Source organism: Staurois parvus, unplaced genomic scaffold (assembly GCF_062004578.1).
Source record: "Staurois parvus isolate SC_StPar_1 unplaced genomic scaffold, SC_StPar_1.0 ptg000860l, whole genome shotgun sequence".
Taxonomy (NCBI): domain Eukaryota; kingdom Metazoa; phylum Chordata; class Amphibia; order Anura; family Ranidae; genus Staurois; species Staurois parvus.
Window position 1 is genome coordinate 4,219,057 of NW_028318656.1, and position 17,594 is coordinate 4,236,650.

Here is a 17,594-nt window from a genome sequence, read left to right on the forward strand (position 1 = left end):
TAGCAAGTGAGCACTAGGAAGATCAGCTGGAAAATAATTCCCCGTTCGTGGAGAGAAGGTAAGCGGAGCCAGTAGATATGGTAAAGGTGTGATTGTGCAGTGCGCATGAAGGAACTGGAGAGACCGAGTTGTGCCAAGTTTTGCAAAGGCCTTTCACTGGGCCAAAAGGAGGCAGTGTCGCACGCCCAACGTGGGGCTTGAACCCACGACCCTGAGATTAAGAGTCTCATGCTCTACCGACTGAGCTAGCCGGGCTACGGCCTTTTGCCTCTTCCAGGCCTCTTCCAGCTATCTGGCTCTGAGCCCTTGTTCCTAGCTTTCGGCACAATTCCTTTGGCTAAAGTCAACGTGCTTCCAAGTGCTACTCTGCTCACTTGCTGTCAGGGCACAGGGTACATCACCATTTTTGCTGTGACTTTGGAGGATCCCAAGCAAATGCGCTGGCTGTTTCCAAACCCTTTTCTCTCTGAGCCAAAGGCCAAGCCGTAGCCTCCCACATAACATCTGCCAAGGCATTTGCAGTTTCCGGCCGAGGCGGCAGCAAACAATAGCTCAACCCAGAAGGTCAAATGCGAAGTGTTCAGCACTGGCTTTGCATTCAAGGGGTCACGTGTTACCACACACCTCCGACTTCCCTTCGATAGCTCAGCTGGTAGAGCGGAGGACTGTAGTAGATAATTGTAGCAATCCTTAGGTCGCTGGTTCAATTCCGGCTCGAAGGAAGAGCTTTTTACCCCGCGTCTCTCCCTTTTAGAAAGAAGGCAATCCCTCGCCTCTACAAATGTGCAATTGGGAAGCTTTTTAGGCACCTTGAGTTGATCTTTCATTTCTCCTTCGGGCCAGTTCAAGCACACTCCGTGTGTGGTCTCTGTGGCGCAATCGGTTAGCGCGTTCGGCTGTTAACCGAAAGGTTGGTGGTTCGAGCCCACCCAGGGACGCTCACCTTTTCTCCTTAGCTTAGCCCGGCCCGCTGCCATGTCTGACACCGACCTAGGAAGACAAAGCGTGTCCTTTGGCTCGCCTCGCACGGCTGCCAATTGAGCATTCACTGGCGACATTCCTTGAAAATGGACTAGTAATCCGGCGCAATCAATTGGTCTTGTTCTGCAATCTTGAAGATCTTTCATGGTTTAGTCAAGCCACTTCTTTGCTTCCCATGAGTCTCAGGAAGGAACCCCAGCATTTCTATTCACACCTGAAGATGTTTAGTCCAATTCCCATGGAATGTGTAGATGTTGATTGTCCAAGAACAGGAGGGGAGGTGTGAGAATTGTGGAAGCGCCCTTTTTCAAGTTATATCATCCCCTTGTTGGGTGTCAGGAAGCCTGCATAGCTAATAGTGCCTAGTTTGACATGGTTAAAGGTGTCAAATGATGTCAAATCGCCTGGATAGAGGTGTTAATCATGTGGAATACAGATAGTGTGGATGGACAAGCTTGTGTCCCAGTGTATTGCTGGCCTTGAAGTACACAGGGATGCAATGTTTCTTAAAGATCCTTCTGACTTTTTCCGACACTCCAGTTCCATACGGGATGACTATATTTCTCCAAGTGTTCTGCTTCTCCCCAGTTTGTTTTCCTGACCTTGCGGAGGTTTTAACCAAGACCCAGTCTGGGTAGCCACAAGCTTTCAAAGCCCTCCTGAGATGTCACGGTAGCACCCTCCTAGTCATGTGCTAGGATTTGTATAGTTGGCCTCTGCTTACCAGAAAGGCTGTCAGGTAAATTCAGTGTGGTATTGTGCTTAACAGAGTGCTGCGATGGATTAGTCAGGTCTGCTGATGATTCTCTGATGTTGTTTGAGTTTGCCAGAGTTCTTCCCGCCTTCGGGAAGCTGTGAGAGCTTTCCAGAACATGGGTGGGGGCTAGGCAAATGAACAGCATGAATATGCTTACCTCATTTCAGATGTTTCCCACAATGTCAATAGCCTCCGCAAAGTGTATCCAAGTGAAAAGGCCTATGACATCATGGGGCATGCTTGTTTGTTCTGGCTCCGACTTCAGTGTACATTCCTTGTTGAGAAATTCTTTAGCATTCTTGAAAATGGTGCATTATCTTTGCCAGTTGAGGCTGTTAGAATGGTAGCCAGATACGTAGCAATGCTGTGCGTGCCAGAGTTGATTGTTTGTGAATCAGTGGTTGAAATGGCTGAACCTTGTCCCTGGATAATGCTGTACCCCTTGAGCGAGTTAAAGCATGAGGCCGGAGCCTGTTGGGATGCGGGAGAATATTTGCACTGTTGTGGCTAAGGCAAGACATCTTAGGAGCTTTGTAGAGGGAGCTGTGGCCCTGTGGTGTTTTGTCAAGGGCGCAAAGAAGGAGATTGCGTTGGCCGGGAATCGAACTCGGGTCAACTGCTTGGAAGGCAGCTATGCTCACCACTATACCACCAACGCAAGGCTGCGCAGCAAGCATGCTGCTAGCTCTGTCCAATTAAGGCCACGCATGACATTGACTCGACAGATCCCCCTCGTGCGCAAGGTGGATTTGCTGCTGTAGCAAGTGAGCACTAGGAAGATCAGCTGGAAAATAATTCCCCGTTCGTGGAGAGAAGGTAAGCGGAGCCAGTAGATATGGTAAAGGTGTGATTGTGCAGTGCGCATGAAGGAACTGGAGAGACCGAGTTGTGCCAAGTTTTGCAAAGGCCTTTCACTGGGCCAAAAAGAGGCAGTGTCGCACGCCCAACGTGGGGCTCGAGCCCATGACCCTGAGATTAAGAGTCTCATGCTCTACTGACTGAGCTAGCCGGGCTACGGCCTTTTGCCTCTTCCAGGCCTCTTCCAGCTATCTGGCTCTGAGCCCTTTTTCCTAGCTTTCGGCACAATTCCTTTGGCTAAAGTCAACGTGCTTCCAAGTGCTACTCTGCTCACTTGCTGTCAGGGCACAGGGTACATCACCATTTTTGCTGTGACTTTGGAGGATCCCAAGCAAATGCGCTGGCTGTTTCCAAATTCTTTTATCTCTGAGCCAAAGGCCAAGCCGTAGCCTCCCACATAACATCTGCCAAGGCATTTGCAGTTTCCGGCCGAGGCGGCAGCAAACAATAGCTGAACCCAGAAGGTCAAATGCGAAGTGTTCAGCACTGGCTTTGCATTCAAGGGGTCACGTGTTACCGCACACCTCTGACTTCCCTTCGATAGCTCAGCTGGTAGAGCGGAGGACTGTAGTAGATAATAGTAGCAATCCTTAGGTCGCTGGTTCAATTCCGGCTCGAAGGAAGAGCTTTTTACCCCGCGTCTCTCCCTTTTAGAAAGAAGGCAATCCCTCGCCTCTACAAATGTGCAATTGGGAAGCTTTTTAGGCACCTTGAGTTGATCTTTCATTTCTCCTTCGGGCCAGTTCAAGCACGCTCCGTGTGTGGTCTCTGTGGCGCAATCGGTTAGCGCGTTCGGCTGTTAACCGAAAGGTTGGTGGTTCGAGCCCACCCAGGGACGCTCACCTTTTCTCCTTAGCTTAGCCCGGCCCGCTGCCATGTCTGACACCGACCTAGGAAGACAAAGCGTGTCCTTTGGCTCGCCTCGCACGGCTGCCAATTGAGCATTCACTGGCGACATTCCTTGAAAATGGACTAGTAATCCGGCGCAATCAATTGGTCTTGTTCTGCAATCTTGAAGATCTTTCATGGTTTAGTCAAGCCACTTCTTTGCTTCCCATGAGTCTCAGGAAGGAACCCCAGCATTTCTATTCACACCTGAAGATGTTTAGTCCAATTCCCATGGAATGTGTAGATGTTGATTGTCCAAGAACAGGAGGGGAGGTGTGAGAATTGTGGAAGCGCCCTTTTTCAAGTTATATCATCCCCTTGTTGGGTGTCAGGAAGCCTGCATAGCTAATAGTGCCTAGTTTGACATGGTTAAAGGTGTCAAATGATGTCAAATCGCCTGGATAGAGGTGTTAATCATGTGGAATACAGATAGTGTGGATGGACAAGCTTGTGTCCCAGTGTATTGCTGGCCTTGAAGTACACAGGGATGCAATGTTTCTTAAAGATCCTTCTGACTTTTTCCGACACTCCAGTTCCATACGGGATGACTATATTTCTCCAAGTGTTCTGCTTCTCCCCAGTTTGTTTTCCTGACCTTGCGGAGGTTTTAACCAAGACCCAGTCTGGGTAGCCACAAGCTTTCAAAGCCCTCCTGAGATGTCACGGTAGCACCCTCCTAGTCATGTGCTAGGATTTGTATAGTTGGCCTCTGCTTACCAGAAAGGCTGTCAGGTAAATTCAGTGTGGTATTGTGCTTAACAGAGTGCTGCGATGGATTAGTCAGGTCTGCTGATGATTCTCTGATGTTGTTTGAGTTTGCCAGAGTTCTTCCCGCCTTCGGGAAGCTGTGAGAGCTTTCCAGAACATGGGTGGGGGCTAGGCAAATGAACAGCATGAATATGCTTACCTCATTTCAGATGTTTCCCACAATGTCAATAGCCTCCGCAAAGTGTATCCAAGTGAAAAGGCCTATGACATCATGGGGCATGCTTGTTTGTTCTGGCTCCGACTTCAGTGTACATTCCTTGTTGAGAAATTCTTTAGCATTCTTGAAAATGGTGCATTATCTTTGCCAGTTGAGGCTGTTAGAATGGTAGCCAGATACGTAGCAATGCTGTGCGTGCCAGAGTTGATTGTTTGTGAATCAGTGGTTGAAATGGCTGAACCTTGTCCCTGGATAATGCTGTACCCCTTGAGCGAGTTAAAGCATGAGGCCGGAGCCTGTTGGGATGCGGGAGAATATTTGCACTGTTGTGGCTAAGGCAAGACATCTTAGGAGCTTTGTAGAAGGAGCTGTGGCCCTGTGGTGTTTTGTCAAGGGCGCAAAGAAGGAGATTGCGTTGGCCGGGAATCGAACTCGGGTCAACTGCTTGGAAGGCAGCTATGCTCACCACTATACCACCAACGCAAGGCTGCGCAGCAAGCATGCTGCTAGCTCTGTCCAATTAAGGCCACGCATGACATTGACTCGACAGATCCCCCTCGTGCGCAAGGTGGATTTGCTGCTGTAGCAAGTGAGCACTAGGAAGATCAGCTGGAAAATAATTCCCCGTTCGTGGAGAGAAGGTAAGCGGAGCCAGTAGATATGGTAAAGGTGTGATTGTGCAGTGCGCATGAAGGAACTGGAGAGACCGAGTTGTGCCAAGTTTTGCAAAGGCCTTTCACTGGGCCAAAAAGAGGCAGTGTCGCACGCCCAACGTGGGGCTCGAGCCCATGACCCTGAGATTAAGAGTCTCATGCTCTACTGACTGAGCTAGCCGGGCTACGGCCTTTTGCCTCTTCCAGGCCTCTTCCAGCTATCTGGCTCTGAGCCCTTTTTCCTAGCTTTCGGCACAATTCCTTTGGCTAAAGTCAACGTGCTTCCAAGTGCTACTCTGCTCACTTGCTGTCAGGGCACAGGGTACATCACCATTTTTGCTGTGACTTTGGAGGATCCCAAGCAAATGCGCTGGCTGTTTCCAAATTCTTTTATCTCTGAGCCAAAGGCCAAGCCGTAGCCTCCCACATAACATCTGCCAAGGCATTTGCAGTTTCCGGCCGAGGCGGCAGCAAACAATAGCTCAACCCAGAAGGTCAAATGCGAAGTGTTCAGCACTGGCTTTGCATTCAAGGGGTCACGTGTTACCGCACACCTCTGACTTCCCTTCGATAGCTCAGCTGGTAGAGCGGAGGACTGTAGTAGATAATAGTAGCAATCCTTAGGTCGCTGGTTCAATTCCGGCTCGAAGGAAGAGCTTTTTACCCCGCGTCTCTCCCTTTTAGAAAGAAGGCAATCCCTCGCCTCTACAAATGTGCAATTGGGAAGCTTTTTAGGCACCTTGAGTTGATCTTTCATTTCTCCTTCGGGCCAGTTCAAGCACGCTCCGTGTGTGGTCTCTGTGGCGCAATCGGTTAGCGCGTTCGGCTGTTAACCGAAAGGTTGGTGGTTCGAGCCCACCCAGGGACACTCACCTTTTCTCCTTAGCTTAGCCCGGCCCGCTGCCATGTCTGACACCGACCTAGGAAGACAAAGCGTGTCCTTTGGCTCGCCTCGCACGGCTGCCAATTGAGCATTCACTGGCGACATTCCTTGAAAATGGAGAGTAATCCGGCGCAATCAATTGGTCTTGTTCTGCAATCTTGAAGATCTTTCATGGTTTAGTCAAGCCACTTCTTTGCTTCCCATGAGTCTCAGGAAGGAACCCCAGCATTTCTATTCACACCTGAAGATGTTTAGTCCAATTCCCATGGAATGTGTAGATGTTGATTGTCCAAGAACAGGAGGGGAGGTGTGAGAATTGTGGAAGCGCCCTTTTTCAAGTTATATCATCCCCTTGTTGGGTGTCAGGAAGCCTGCATAGCTAATAGTGCCTAGTTTGACATGGTTAAAGGTGTCAAATGATGTCAAATCGCCTGGATAGAGGTGTTAATCATGTGGAATACAGATAGTGTGGATGGACAAGCTTGTGTCCCAGTGTATTGCTGGCCTTGAAGTACACAGGGATGCAATGTTTCTTAAAGATCCTTCTGACTTTTTCCGACACTCCAGTTCCATACGGGATGACTATATTTCTCCAAGTGTTCTGCTTCTCCCCAGTTTGTTTTCCTGACCTTGCGGAGGTTTTAACCAAGACCCAGTCTGGGTAGCCACAAGCTTTCAAAGCCCTCCTGAGATGTCACGGTAGCACCCTCCTAGTCATGTGCTAGGATTTGTATAGTTGGCCTCTGCTTACCAGAAAGGCTGTCAGGTAAATTCAGTGTGGTATTGTGCTTAACAGAGTGCTGCGATGGATTAGTCAGGTCTGCTGATGATTCTCTGATGTTGTTTGAGTTTGCCAGAGTTCTTCCCGCCTTCGGGAAGCTGTGAGAGCTTTCCAGAACATGGGTGGGGGCTAGGCAAATGAACAGCATGAATATGCTTACCTCATTTCAGATGTTTCCCACAATGTCAATAGCCTCCGCAAAGTGTATCCAAGTGAAAAGGCCTATGACATCATGGGGCATGCTTGTTTGTTCTGGCTCCGACTTCAGTGTACATTCCTTGTTGAGAAATTCTTTAGCATTCTTGAAAATGGTGCATTATCTTTGCCAGTTGAGGCTGTTAGAATGGTAGCCAGATACGTAGCAATGCTGTGCGTGCCAGAGTTGATTGTTTGTGAATCAGTGGTTGAAATGGCTGAACCTTGTCCCTGGATAATGCTGTACCCCTTGAGCGAGTTAAAGCATGAGGCCGGAGCCTGTTGGGATGCGGGAGAATATTTGCACTGTTGTGGCTAAGGCAAGACATCTTAGGAGCTTTGTAGAAGGAGCTGTGGCCCTGTGGTGTTTTGTCAAGGGCGCAAAGAAGGAGATTGCGTTGGCCGGGAATCGAACTCGGGTCAACTGCTTGGAAGGCAGCTATGCTCACCACTATACCACCAACGCAAGGCTGCGCAGCAAGCATGCTGCTAGCTCTGTCCAATTAAGGCCACGCATGACATTGACTCGACAGATCCCCCTCGTGCGCAAGGTGGATTTGCTGCTGTAGCAAGTGAGCACTAGGAAGATCAGCTGGAAAATAATTCCCCGTTCGTGGAGAGAAGGTAAGCGGAGCCAGTAGATATGGTAAAGGTGTGATTGTGCAGTGCGCATGAAGGAACTGGAGAGACCGAGTTGTGCCAAGTTTTGCAAAGGCCTTTCACTGGGCCAAAAGGAGGCAGTGTCGCACGCCCAACGTGGGGCTCGAACCCATGACCCTGAGATTAAGAGTCTCATGCTCTACCGACTGAGCTAGCCGGGCTACGGCCTTTTGCCTCTTCCAGGCCTCTTCCAGCTATCTGGCTCTGAGCCCTTTTTCCTAGCTTTCGGCACAATTCCTTTGGCTAAAGTCAACGTGCTTCCAAGTGCTACTCTGCTCACTTGCTGTCAGGGCACAGGGTACATCACCATTTTTGCTGTGACTTTGGAGGATCCCAAGCAAATGCGCTGGCTGTTTCCAAATTCTTTTATCTCTGAGCCAAAGGCCAAGCCGTAGCCTCCCACATAACATCTGCCAAGGCATTTGCAGTTTCCGGCCGAGGCGGCAGCAAACAATAGCTGAACCCAGAAGGTCAAATGCGAAGTGTTCAGCACTGGCTTTGCATTCAAGGGGTCACGTGTTACCGCACACCTCCGACTTCCCTTCGATAGCTCAGCTGGTAGAGCGGAGGACTGTAGTAGATAATTGTAGCAATCCTTAGGTCGCTGGTTCAATTCCGGCTCGAAGGAAGAGCTTTTTACCCCGCGTCTCTCCCTTTTAGAAAGAAGGCAATCCCTCGCCTCTACAAATGTGCAATTGGGAAGCTTTTTAGGCACCTTGAGTTGATCTTTCATTTCTCCTTCGGGCCAGTTCAAGCACGCTCCGTGTGTGGTCTCTGTGGCGCAATCGGTTAGCGCGTTCGGCTGTTAACCGAAAGGTTGGTGGTTTGAGCCCACCCAGGGACGCTCACCTTTTCTCCTTAGCTTAGCCCGGCCCGCTGCCATGTCTGACACCGACCTAGGAAGACAAAGCGTGTCCTTTGGCTCGCCTCGCACGGCTGCCAATTGAGCATTCACTGGCGACATTCCTTGAAAATGGACTAGTAATCCGGCGCAATCAATTGGTCTTGTTCTGCAATCTTGAAGATCTTTCATGGTTTAGTCAAGCCACTTCTTTGCTTCCCATGAGTCTCAGGAAGGAACCCCAGCATTTCTATTCACACCTGAAGATGTTTAGTCCAATTCCCATGGAATGTGTAGATGTTGATTGTCCAAGAACAGGAGGGGAGGTGTGAGAATTGTGGAAGCGCCCTTTTTCAAGTTATATCATCCCCTTGTTGGGTGTCAGGAAGCCTGCATAGCTAATAGTGCCTAGTTTGACATGGTTAAAGGTGTCAAATGATGTCAAATCGCCTGGATAGAGGTGTTAATCATGTGGAATACAGATAGTGTGGATGGACAAGCTTGTGTCCCAGTGTATTGCTGGCCTTGAAGTACACAGGGATGCAATGTTTCTTAAAGATCCTTCTGACTTTTTCCGACACTCCAGTTCCATACGGGATGACTATATTTCTCCAAGTGTTCTGCTTCTCCCCAGTTTGTTTTCCTGACCTTGCGGAGGTTTTAACCAAGACCCAGTCTGGGTAGCCACAAGCTTTCAAAGCCCTCCTGAGATGTCACGGTAGCACCCTCCTAGTCATGTGCTAGGATTTGTATAGTTGGCCTCTGCTTACCAGAAAGGCTGTCAGGTAAATTCAGTGTGGTATTGTGCTTAACAGAGTGCTGCGATGGATTAGTCAGGTCTGCTGATGATTCTCTGATGTTGTTTGAGTTTGCCAGAGTTCTTCCCGCCTTCGGGAAGCTGTGAGAGCTTTCCAGAACATGGGTGGGGGCTAGGCAAATGAACAGCATGAATATGCTTACCTCATTTCAGATGTTTCCCACAATGTCAATAGCCTCCGCAAAGTGTATCCAAGTGAAAAGGCCTATGACATCATGGGGCATGCTTGTTTGTTCTGGCTCCGACTTCAGTGTACATTCCTTGTTGAGAAATTCTTTAGCATTCTTGAAAATGGTGCATTATCTTTGCCAGTTGAGGCTGTTAGAATGGTAGCCAGATACGTAGCAATGCCGTGCGTGCCAGAGTTGATTGTTTGTGAATCAGTGGTTGAAATGGCTGAACCTTGTCCCTGGATAATGCTGTACCCCTTGAGCGAGTTAAAGCATGAGGCCGGAGCCTGTTGGGATGCGGGAGAATATTTGCACTGTTGTGGCTAAGGCAAGACATCTTAGGAGCTTTGTTGAAGGAGCTGTGGCCCTGTGGTGTTTTGTCAAGGGCGCAAAGAAGGAGATTGCGTTGGCTGGGAATCGAACCCGGGTCAACTGCTTGGAAGGCAGCTATGCTCACCACTATACCACCAACGCAAGGCTGCGCAGCAAGCATGCTGCTAGCTCTGTCCAATTAAGGCCACGCATGACATTGACTCGACAGATCCCCCTCGTGCGCAAGGTGGATTTGCTGCCGTAGCAAGTGAGCACTAGGAAGATCAGCTGGAAAATAATTCCCCGTTCGTGGAGAGAAGGTAAGCGGAGCCAGTAGATATGGTAAAGGTGTGATTGTGCAGTGCGCATGAAGGAACTGGAGAGACCGAGTTGTGCCAAGTTTTGCAAAGGCCTTTCACTGGGCCAAAGAGAGGCAGTGTCGCACGCCCAACGTGGGGATTGAACCCACGACCCTGAGATTAAGAGTCTCATGCTCTACCGACTGAGCTAGCCGGGCTACGGCCTTTTGCCTCTTCCAGGCCTCTTCCAGCTATCTGGCTCTGAGCCCTTGTTCCTAGCTTTCGGCACAATTCCTTTGGCTAAAGTCAACGTGCTTCCAAGTGCTACTCTGCTCACTTGCTGTCAGGGCACAGGGTACATCACCATTTTTGCTGTGACTTTGGAGGATCCCAAGCAAATGCGCTGGCTGTTTCCAAACCCTTTTCTCTCTGAGCCAAAGGCCAAGCCGTAGCCTCCCACATAACATCTGCCAAGGCATTTGCAGTTTCCGGCCGAGGCGGCAGCAAACAATAGCTGAACCCAGAAGGTCAAATGCGAAGTGTTCAGCACTGGCTTTGCATTCAAGGGGTCACGTGTTACCGCACACCTCCGACTTCCCTTCGATAGCTCAGCTGGTAGAGCGGAGAACTGTAGTAGATAATTGTAGCAATCCTTAGGTCGCTGGTTCAATTCCGGCTCGAAGGAAGAGCTTTTTACCCCGCGTCTCTCCCTTTTAGAAAGAAGGCAATCCCTCGCCTCTACAAATGTGCAATTGGGAAGCTTTTTAGGCACCTTGAGTTGATCTTTCATTTCTCCTTCGGGCCAGTTCAAGCACGCTCCGTGTGTGGTCTCTGTGGCGCAATCGGTTAGCGCGTTCGGCTGTTAACCGAAAGGTTGGTGGTTTGAGCCCACCCAGGGACGCTCACCTTTTCTCCTTAGCTTAGCCCGGCCCGCTGCCATGTCTGACACCGACCTAGGAAGACAAAGCGTGTCCTTTGGCTCGCCTCGCACGGCTGCCAATTGAGCATTCACTGGCGACATTCCTTGAAAATGGACTAGTAATCCGGCGCAATCAATTGGTCTTGTTCTGCAATCTTGAAGATCTTTCATGGTTTAGTCAAGCCACTTCTTTGCTTCCCATGAGTCTCAGGAAGGAACCCCAGCATTTCTATTCACACCTGAAGATGTTTAGTCCAATTCCCATGGAATGTGTAGATGTTGATTGTCCAAGAACAGGAGGGGAGGTGTGAGAATTGTGGAAGCGCCCTTTTTCAAGTTATATCATCCCCTTGTTGGGTGTCAGGAAGCCTGCATAGCTAATAGTGCCTAGTTTGACATGGTTAAAGGTGTCAAATGATGTCAAATCGCCTGGATAGAGGTGTTAATCATGTGGAATACAGATAGTGTGGATGGACAAGCTTGTGTCCCAGTGTATTGCTGGCCTTGAAGTACACAGGGATGCAATGTTTCTTAAAGATCCTTCTGACTTTTTCCGACACTCCAGTTCCATACGGGATGACTATATTTCTCCAAGTGTTCTGCTTCTCCCCAGTTTGTTTTCCTGACCTTGCGGAGGTTTTAACCAAGACCCAGTCTGGGTAGCCACAAGCTTTCAAAGCCCTCCTGAGATGTCACGGTAGCACCCTCCTAGTCATGTGCTAGGATTTGTATAGTTGGCCTCTGCTTACCAGAAAGGCTGTCAGGTAAATTCAGTGTGGTATTGTGCTTAACAGAGTGCTGCGATGGATTAGTCAGGTCTGCTGATGATTCTCTGATGTTGTTTGAGTTTGCCAGAGTTCTTCCCGCCTTCGGGAAGCTGTGAGAGCTTTCCAGAACATGGGTGGGGGCTAGGCAAATGAACAGCATGAATATGCTTACCTCATTTCAGATGTTTCCCACAATGTCAATAGCCTCCGCAAAGTGTATCCAAGTGAAAAGGCCTATGACATCATGGGGCATGCTTGTTTGTTCTGGCTCCGACTTCAGTGTACATTCCTTGTTGAGAAATTCTTTAGCATTCTTGAAAATGGTGCATTATCTTTGCCAGTTGAGGCTGTTAGAATGGTAGCCAGATACGTAGCAATGCCGTGCGTGCCAGAGTTGATTGTTTGTGAATCAGTGGTTGAAATGGCTGAACCTTGTCCCTGGATAATGCTGTACCCCTTGAGCGAGTTAAAGCATGAGGCCGGAGCCTGTTGGGATGCGGGAGAATATTTGCACTGTTGTGGCTAAGGCAAGACATCTTAGGAGCTTTGTTGAAGGAGCTGTGGCCCTGTGGTGTTTTGTCAAGGGCGCAAAGAAGGAGATTGCGTTGGCCGGGAATCGAACCCGGGTCAACTGCTTGGAAGGCAGCTATGCTCACCACTATACCACCAACGCAAGGCTGTGCAGCAAGCATGCTGCTAGCTCTGTCCAATTAAGGCCACGCATGACATTGACTCGACAGATCCCCCTCGTGCGCAAGGTGGATTTGCTGCCGTAGCAAGTGAGCACTAGGAAGATCAGCTGGAAAATAATTCCCCGTTCGTGGAGAGAAGGTAAGCGGAGCCAGTAGATATGGTAAAGGTGTGATTGTGCAGTGCGCATGAAGGAACTGGAGAGACCGAGTTGTGCCAAGTTTTGCAAAGGCCTTTCACTGGGCCAAAAGGAGGCAGTGTCGCACGCCCAATGTGGGGCTTGAACCCACGACCCTGAGATTAAGAGTCTCATGCTCTACCGACTGAGCTAGCCGGGCTACGGCCTTTTGCCTCTTCCAGGCCTCTTCCAGCTATCTGGCTCTGAGCCCTTGTTCCTAGCTTTCGGCACAATTCCTTTGGCTAAAGTCAACGTGCTTCCAAGTGCTACTCTGCTCACTTGCTGTCAGGGCACAGGGTACATCACCATTTTTGCTGTGACTTTGGAGGATCCCAAGCAAATGCGCTGGCTGTTTCCAAACCCTTTTCTCTCTGAGCCAAAGGCCAAGCCGTAGCCTCCCACATAACATCTGCCAAGGCATTTGCAGTTTCCGGCCGAGGCGGCAGCAAACAATAGCTGAACTCAGAAGGTCAAATGCGAAGTGTTCAGCACTGGCTTTGCATTCAAGGGGTCACGTGTTACCGCACACCTCCGACTTCCCTTCGATAGCTCAGCTGGTAGAGCGGAGGACTGTAGTAGATAATAGTAGCAATCCTTAGGTCGCTGGTTCAATTCCGGGTCGAAGGAAGAACTTTTTACCCCGCGTCTCTCCCTTTTAGAAAGAAGGCAATCCCTCGCCTCTACAAATGTGCAATTGGGAAGCTTTTTAGGCACCTTGAGTTGATCTTTCATTTCTCCTTCGGGCCAGTTCAAGAACGCTCTGTGTGTGGTCTCTGTGGCGCAATCGGTTAGCGCGTTCGGCTGTTAACCGAAAGGTTGGTGGTTTGAGCCAACCCAGGGACGCTCACCTTTTCTCCTTAGCTTAGCCCGGCCCGCTGCCATGTCTGACACCGACCTAGGAAGACAAAGCGTGTCCTTTGGCTCGCCTCGCACGGCTGCCAATTGAGCATTCACTGGCGACATTCCTTGAAAATGGACTAGTAATCCGGCGCAATCAATTGGTCTTGTTCTGCAATCTTGAAGATCTTTCATGGTTTAGTCAAGCCACTTCTTTGCTTCCCATGAGTCTCAGGAAGGAACCCCAGCATTTCTATTCACACCTGAAGATGTTTAGTCCAATTCCCATGGAATGTGTAGATGTTGATTGTCCAAGAACAGGAGGGGAGGTGTGAGAATTGTGGAAGCGCCCTTTTTCAAGTTATATCATCCCCTTGTTGGGTGTCAGGAAGCCTGCATAGCTAATAGTGCCTAGTTTGACATGGTTAAAGGTGTCAAATGATGTCAAATCGCCTGGATAGAGGTGTTAATCATGTGGAATACAGATAGTGTGGATGGACAAGCTTGTGTCCCAGTGTATTGCTGGCCTTGAAGTACACAGGGATGCAATGTTTCTTAAAGATCCTTCTGACTTTTTCCGACACTCCAGTTCCATACGGGATGACTATATTTCTCCAAGTGTTCTGCTTCTCCCCAGTTTGTTTTCCTGACCTTGCGGAGGTTTTAACCAAGACCCAGTCTGGGTAGCCACAAGCTTTCAAAGCCCTCCTGAGATGTCACGGTAGCACCCTCCTAGTCATGTGCTAGGATTTGTATAGTTGGCCTCTGCTTACCAGAAAGGCTGTCAGGTAAATTCAGTGTGGTATTGTGCTTAACAGAGTGCTGCGATGGATTAGTCAGGTCTGCTGATGATTCTCTGATGTTGTTTGAGTTTGCCAGAGTTCTTCCCGCCTTCGGGAAGCTGTGAGAGCTTTCCAGAACATGGGTGGGGGCTAGGCAAATGAACAGCATGAATATGCTTACCTCATTTCAGATGTTTCCCACAATGTCAATAGCCTCCGCAAAGTGTATCCAAGTGAAAAGGCCTATGACATCATGGGGCATGCTTGTTTGTTCTGGCTCCGACTTCAGTGTACATTCCTTGTTGAGAAATTCTTTAGCATTCTTGAAAATGGTGCATTATCTTTGCCAGTTGAGGCTGTTAGAATGGTAGCCAGATACGTAGCAATGCCGTGCGTGCCAGAGTTGATTGTTTGTGAATCAGTGGTTGAAATGGCTGAACCTTGTCCCTGGATAATGCTGTACCCCTTGAGCGAGTTAAAGCATGAGGCCGGAGCCTGTTGGGATGCGGGAGAATATTTGCACTGTTGTGGCTAAGGCAAGACATCTTAGGAGCTTTGTTGAAGGAGCTGTGGCCCTGTGGTGTTTTGTCAAGGGCGCAAAGAAGGAGATTGCGTTGGCTGGGAATCGAACCCGGGTCAACTGCTTGGAAGGCAGCTATGCTCACCACTATACCACCAACGCAAGGCTGCGCAGCAAGCATGCTGCTAGCTCTGTCCAATTAAGGCCACGCATGACATTGACTCGACAGACCCCCCTCGTGCGCAAGGTGGATTTGCTGCCGTAGCAAGTGAGCACTAGGAAGATCAGCTGGAAAATAATTCCCCGTTCGTGGAGAGAAGGTAAGCGGAGCCAGTAGATATGGTAAAGGTGTGATTGTGCAGTGCGCATGAAGGAACTGGAGAGACCGAGTTGTGCCAAGTTTTGCAAAGGCCTTTCACTGGGCCAAGAAGAGGCAGTGTCGCACGCCCAACGTGGGGCTCGAACCCACGACCCTGAGATTAAGAGTCTCATGCTCTACCGACTGAGCTAGCCGGGCTACGGCCTTTTGCCTCTTCCAGGCCTCTTCCAGCTATCTGGCTCTGAGCCCTTTTTCCTAGCTTTCGGCACAATTCCTTTGGCTAAAGTCAACGTGCTTCCAAGTGCTACTCTGCTCACTTGCTGTCAGGGCACAGGGTACATCACCATTTTTGCTGTGACTTTGGAGGATCCCAAGCAAATGCGCTGGCTGTTTCCAAACCCTTTTCTCTCTGAGCCAAAGGCCAAGCCGTAGCCTCCCACATAACATCTGCCAAGGCATTTGCAGTTTCCGGCCGAGGCGGCAGCAAACAATAGCTGAACCCAGAAGGTCAAATGCGAAGTGTTCAGCACTGGCTTTGCATTCAAGGGGTCACGTGTTACCGCACACCTCCGACTTCCCTTCGATAGCTCAGCTGGTAGAGCGGAGGACTGTAGTAGATAATAGTAGCAATCCTTAGGTCGCTGGTTCAATTCCGGCTCGAAGGAAGAGCTTTTTACCCCGCGTCTCTCCCTTTTAGAAAGAAGGCAATCCCTCGCCTCTACAAATGTGCAATTGGGAAGCTTTTTAGGCACCTTGAGTTGATCTTTCATTTCTCCTTCGGGCCAGTTCAAGCACGCTCCGTGTGTGGTCTCTGTGGCGCAATCGGTTAGCGCGTTCGGCTGTTAACCGAAAGGTTGGTGGTTCGAGCCCACCCAGGGACGCTCACCTTTTCTCCTTAGCTTAGCCCGGCCCGCTGCCATGTCTGACACCGACCTAGGAAGACAAAGTGTGTCCTTTGGCTCGCCTCGCACGGCTGCCAATTGAGCATTCACTGGCGACATTCCTTGAAAATGGACTAGTAATCCGGCGCAATCAATTGGTCTTGTTCTGCAATCTTGAAGATCTTTCATGGTTTAGTCAAGCCACTTCTTTGCTTCCCATGAGTCTCAGGAAGGAACCCCAGCATTTCTATTCACACCTGAAGATGTTTAGTCCAATTCCCATGGAATGTGTAGATGTTGATTGTCCAAGAACAGGAGGGGAGGTGTGAGAATTGTGGAAGCGCCCTTTTTCAAGTTATATCATCCCCTTGTTGGGTGTCAGGAAGCCTGCATAGCTAATAGTGCCTAGTTTGACATGGTTAAAGGTGTCAAATGATGTCAAATCGCCTGGATAGAGGTGTTAATCATGTGGAATACAGATAGTGTGGATGGACAAGCTTGTGTCCCAGTGTATTGCTGGCCTTGAAGTACACAGGGATGCAATGTTTCTTAAAGATCCTTCTGACTTTTTCCGACACTCCAGTTCCATACGGGATGACTATATTTCTCCAAGTGTTCTGCTTCTCCCCAGTTTGTTTTCCTGACCTTGCGGAGGTTTTAACCAAGACCCAGTCTGGGTAGCCACAAGCTTTCAAAGCCCTCCTGAGATGTCACGGTAGCACCCTCCTAGTCATGTGCTAGGATTTGTATAGTTGGCCTCTGCTTACCAGAAAGGCTGTCAGGTAAATTCAGTGTGGTATTGTGCTTAACAGAGTGCTGCGATGGATTAGTCAGGTCTGCTGATGATTCTCTGATGTTGTTTGAGTTTGCCAGAGTTCTTCCCGCCTTCGGGAAGCTGTGAGAGCTTTCCAGAACATGGGTGGGGGCTAGGCAAATGAACAGCATGAATATGCTTACCTCATTTCAGATGTTTCCCACAATGTCAATAGCCTCCGCAAAGTGTATCCAAGTGAAAAGGCCTATGACATCATGGGGCATGCTTGTTTGTTCTGGCTCCGACTTCAGTGTACATTCCTTGTTGAGAAATTCTTTAGCATTCTTGAAAATGGTGCATTATCTTTGCCAGTTGAGGCTGTTAGAATGGTAGCCAGATACGTAGCAATGCCGTGCGTGCCAGAGTTGATTGTTTGTGAATCAGTGGTTGAAATGGCTGAACCTTGTCCCTGGATAATGCTGTACCCCTTGAGCGAGTTAAAGCATGAGGCCAGAGCCTGTTGGGATGCGGGAGAATATTTGCACTGTTGTGGCTAAGGCAAGACATCTTAGGAGCTTTGTTGAAGGAGCTGTGGCCCTGTGGTGGTTTGTCAAGGGCGCAAAGAAGGAGATTGCGTTGGCTGGGAATCGAACCCGGGTCAACTGCTTGGAAGGCAGCTATGCTCACCACTATACCACCAACGCAAGGCTGCGCAGCAAGCATGCTGCTAGCTCTGTCCAATTAAGGCCACGCATGACATTGACTCGACAGATCCCCCTCGTGCGCAAGGTGGATTTGCTGCCGTAGCAAGTGAGCACTAGGAAGATCAGCTGGAAAATAATTCCCCGTTCGTGGAGAGAAGGTAAGCGGAGCCAGTAGATATGGTAAAGGTGTGATTGTGCAGTGCGCATGAAGGAACTGGAGAGA

The 17,594-nt window shown here is 49.5% G+C and overlaps 10 non-coding genes across 10 annotated transcripts; 9 read left to right on the top strand and 1 right to left on the bottom strand.

Annotated features, from left to right (window-relative positions):
* The first annotated feature begins 634 nt into the window (after window positions 1-634).
* On the top strand, window positions 635-722 carry TRNAY-GUA (transfer RNA tyrosine (anticodon GUA)). The gene is given in 2 exon segments: window positions 635-671; window positions 687-722. It is a non-coding gene; the product is annotated as a tRNA-Tyr (tRNA).
* A 142-nt stretch (window positions 723-864) lies between these two features.
* TRNAN-GUU (transfer RNA asparagine (anticodon GUU)) lies at window positions 865-938 on the top strand. Its single transcript has one exon. It is a non-coding gene; the product is annotated as a tRNA-Asn (tRNA).
* Window positions 939-3,130: 2,192 nt separating this feature from the next.
* Window positions 3,131-3,218, top strand: TRNAY-GUA (transfer RNA tyrosine (anticodon GUA)). The gene is given in 2 exon segments: window positions 3,131-3,167; window positions 3,183-3,218. It is a non-coding gene; the product is annotated as a tRNA-Tyr (tRNA).
* Window positions 3,219-3,360: 142 nt separating this feature from the next.
* TRNAN-GUU (transfer RNA asparagine (anticodon GUU)) lies at window positions 3,361-3,434 on the top strand. The gene has a single exon. It is a non-coding gene; the product is annotated as a tRNA-Asn (tRNA).
* A 2,192-nt stretch (window positions 3,435-5,626) lies between these two features.
* On the top strand, window positions 5,627-5,714 carry TRNAY-GUA (transfer RNA tyrosine (anticodon GUA)). Its single transcript is given in 2 exon segments — window positions 5,627-5,663; window positions 5,679-5,714. It is a non-coding gene; the product is annotated as a tRNA-Tyr (tRNA).
* Window positions 5,715-5,856: 142 nt separating this feature from the next.
* Window positions 5,857-5,930, top strand: TRNAN-GUU (transfer RNA asparagine (anticodon GUU)). Its single transcript has one exon. It is a non-coding gene; the product is annotated as a tRNA-Asn (tRNA).
* Window positions 5,931-8,121: 2,191 nt separating this feature from the next.
* Window positions 8,122-8,209, top strand: TRNAY-GUA (transfer RNA tyrosine (anticodon GUA)). Its single transcript is given in 2 exon segments — window positions 8,122-8,158; window positions 8,174-8,209. It is a non-coding gene; the product is annotated as a tRNA-Tyr (tRNA).
* A 6,948-nt stretch (window positions 8,210-15,157) lies between these two features.
* TRNAK-CUU (transfer RNA lysine (anticodon CUU)) lies at window positions 15,158-15,230 on the bottom strand. Its single transcript has one exon. It is a non-coding gene; the product is annotated as a tRNA-Lys (tRNA).
* Window positions 15,231-15,609: 379 nt separating this feature from the next.
* Window positions 15,610-15,697, top strand: TRNAY-GUA (transfer RNA tyrosine (anticodon GUA)). The gene is given in 2 exon segments: window positions 15,610-15,646; window positions 15,662-15,697. It is a non-coding gene; the product is annotated as a tRNA-Tyr (tRNA).
* A 142-nt stretch (window positions 15,698-15,839) lies between these two features.
* TRNAN-GUU (transfer RNA asparagine (anticodon GUU)) lies at window positions 15,840-15,913 on the top strand. The gene has a single exon. It is a non-coding gene; the product is annotated as a tRNA-Asn (tRNA).
* Window positions 15,914-17,594: the final 1,681 nt, after the last annotated feature.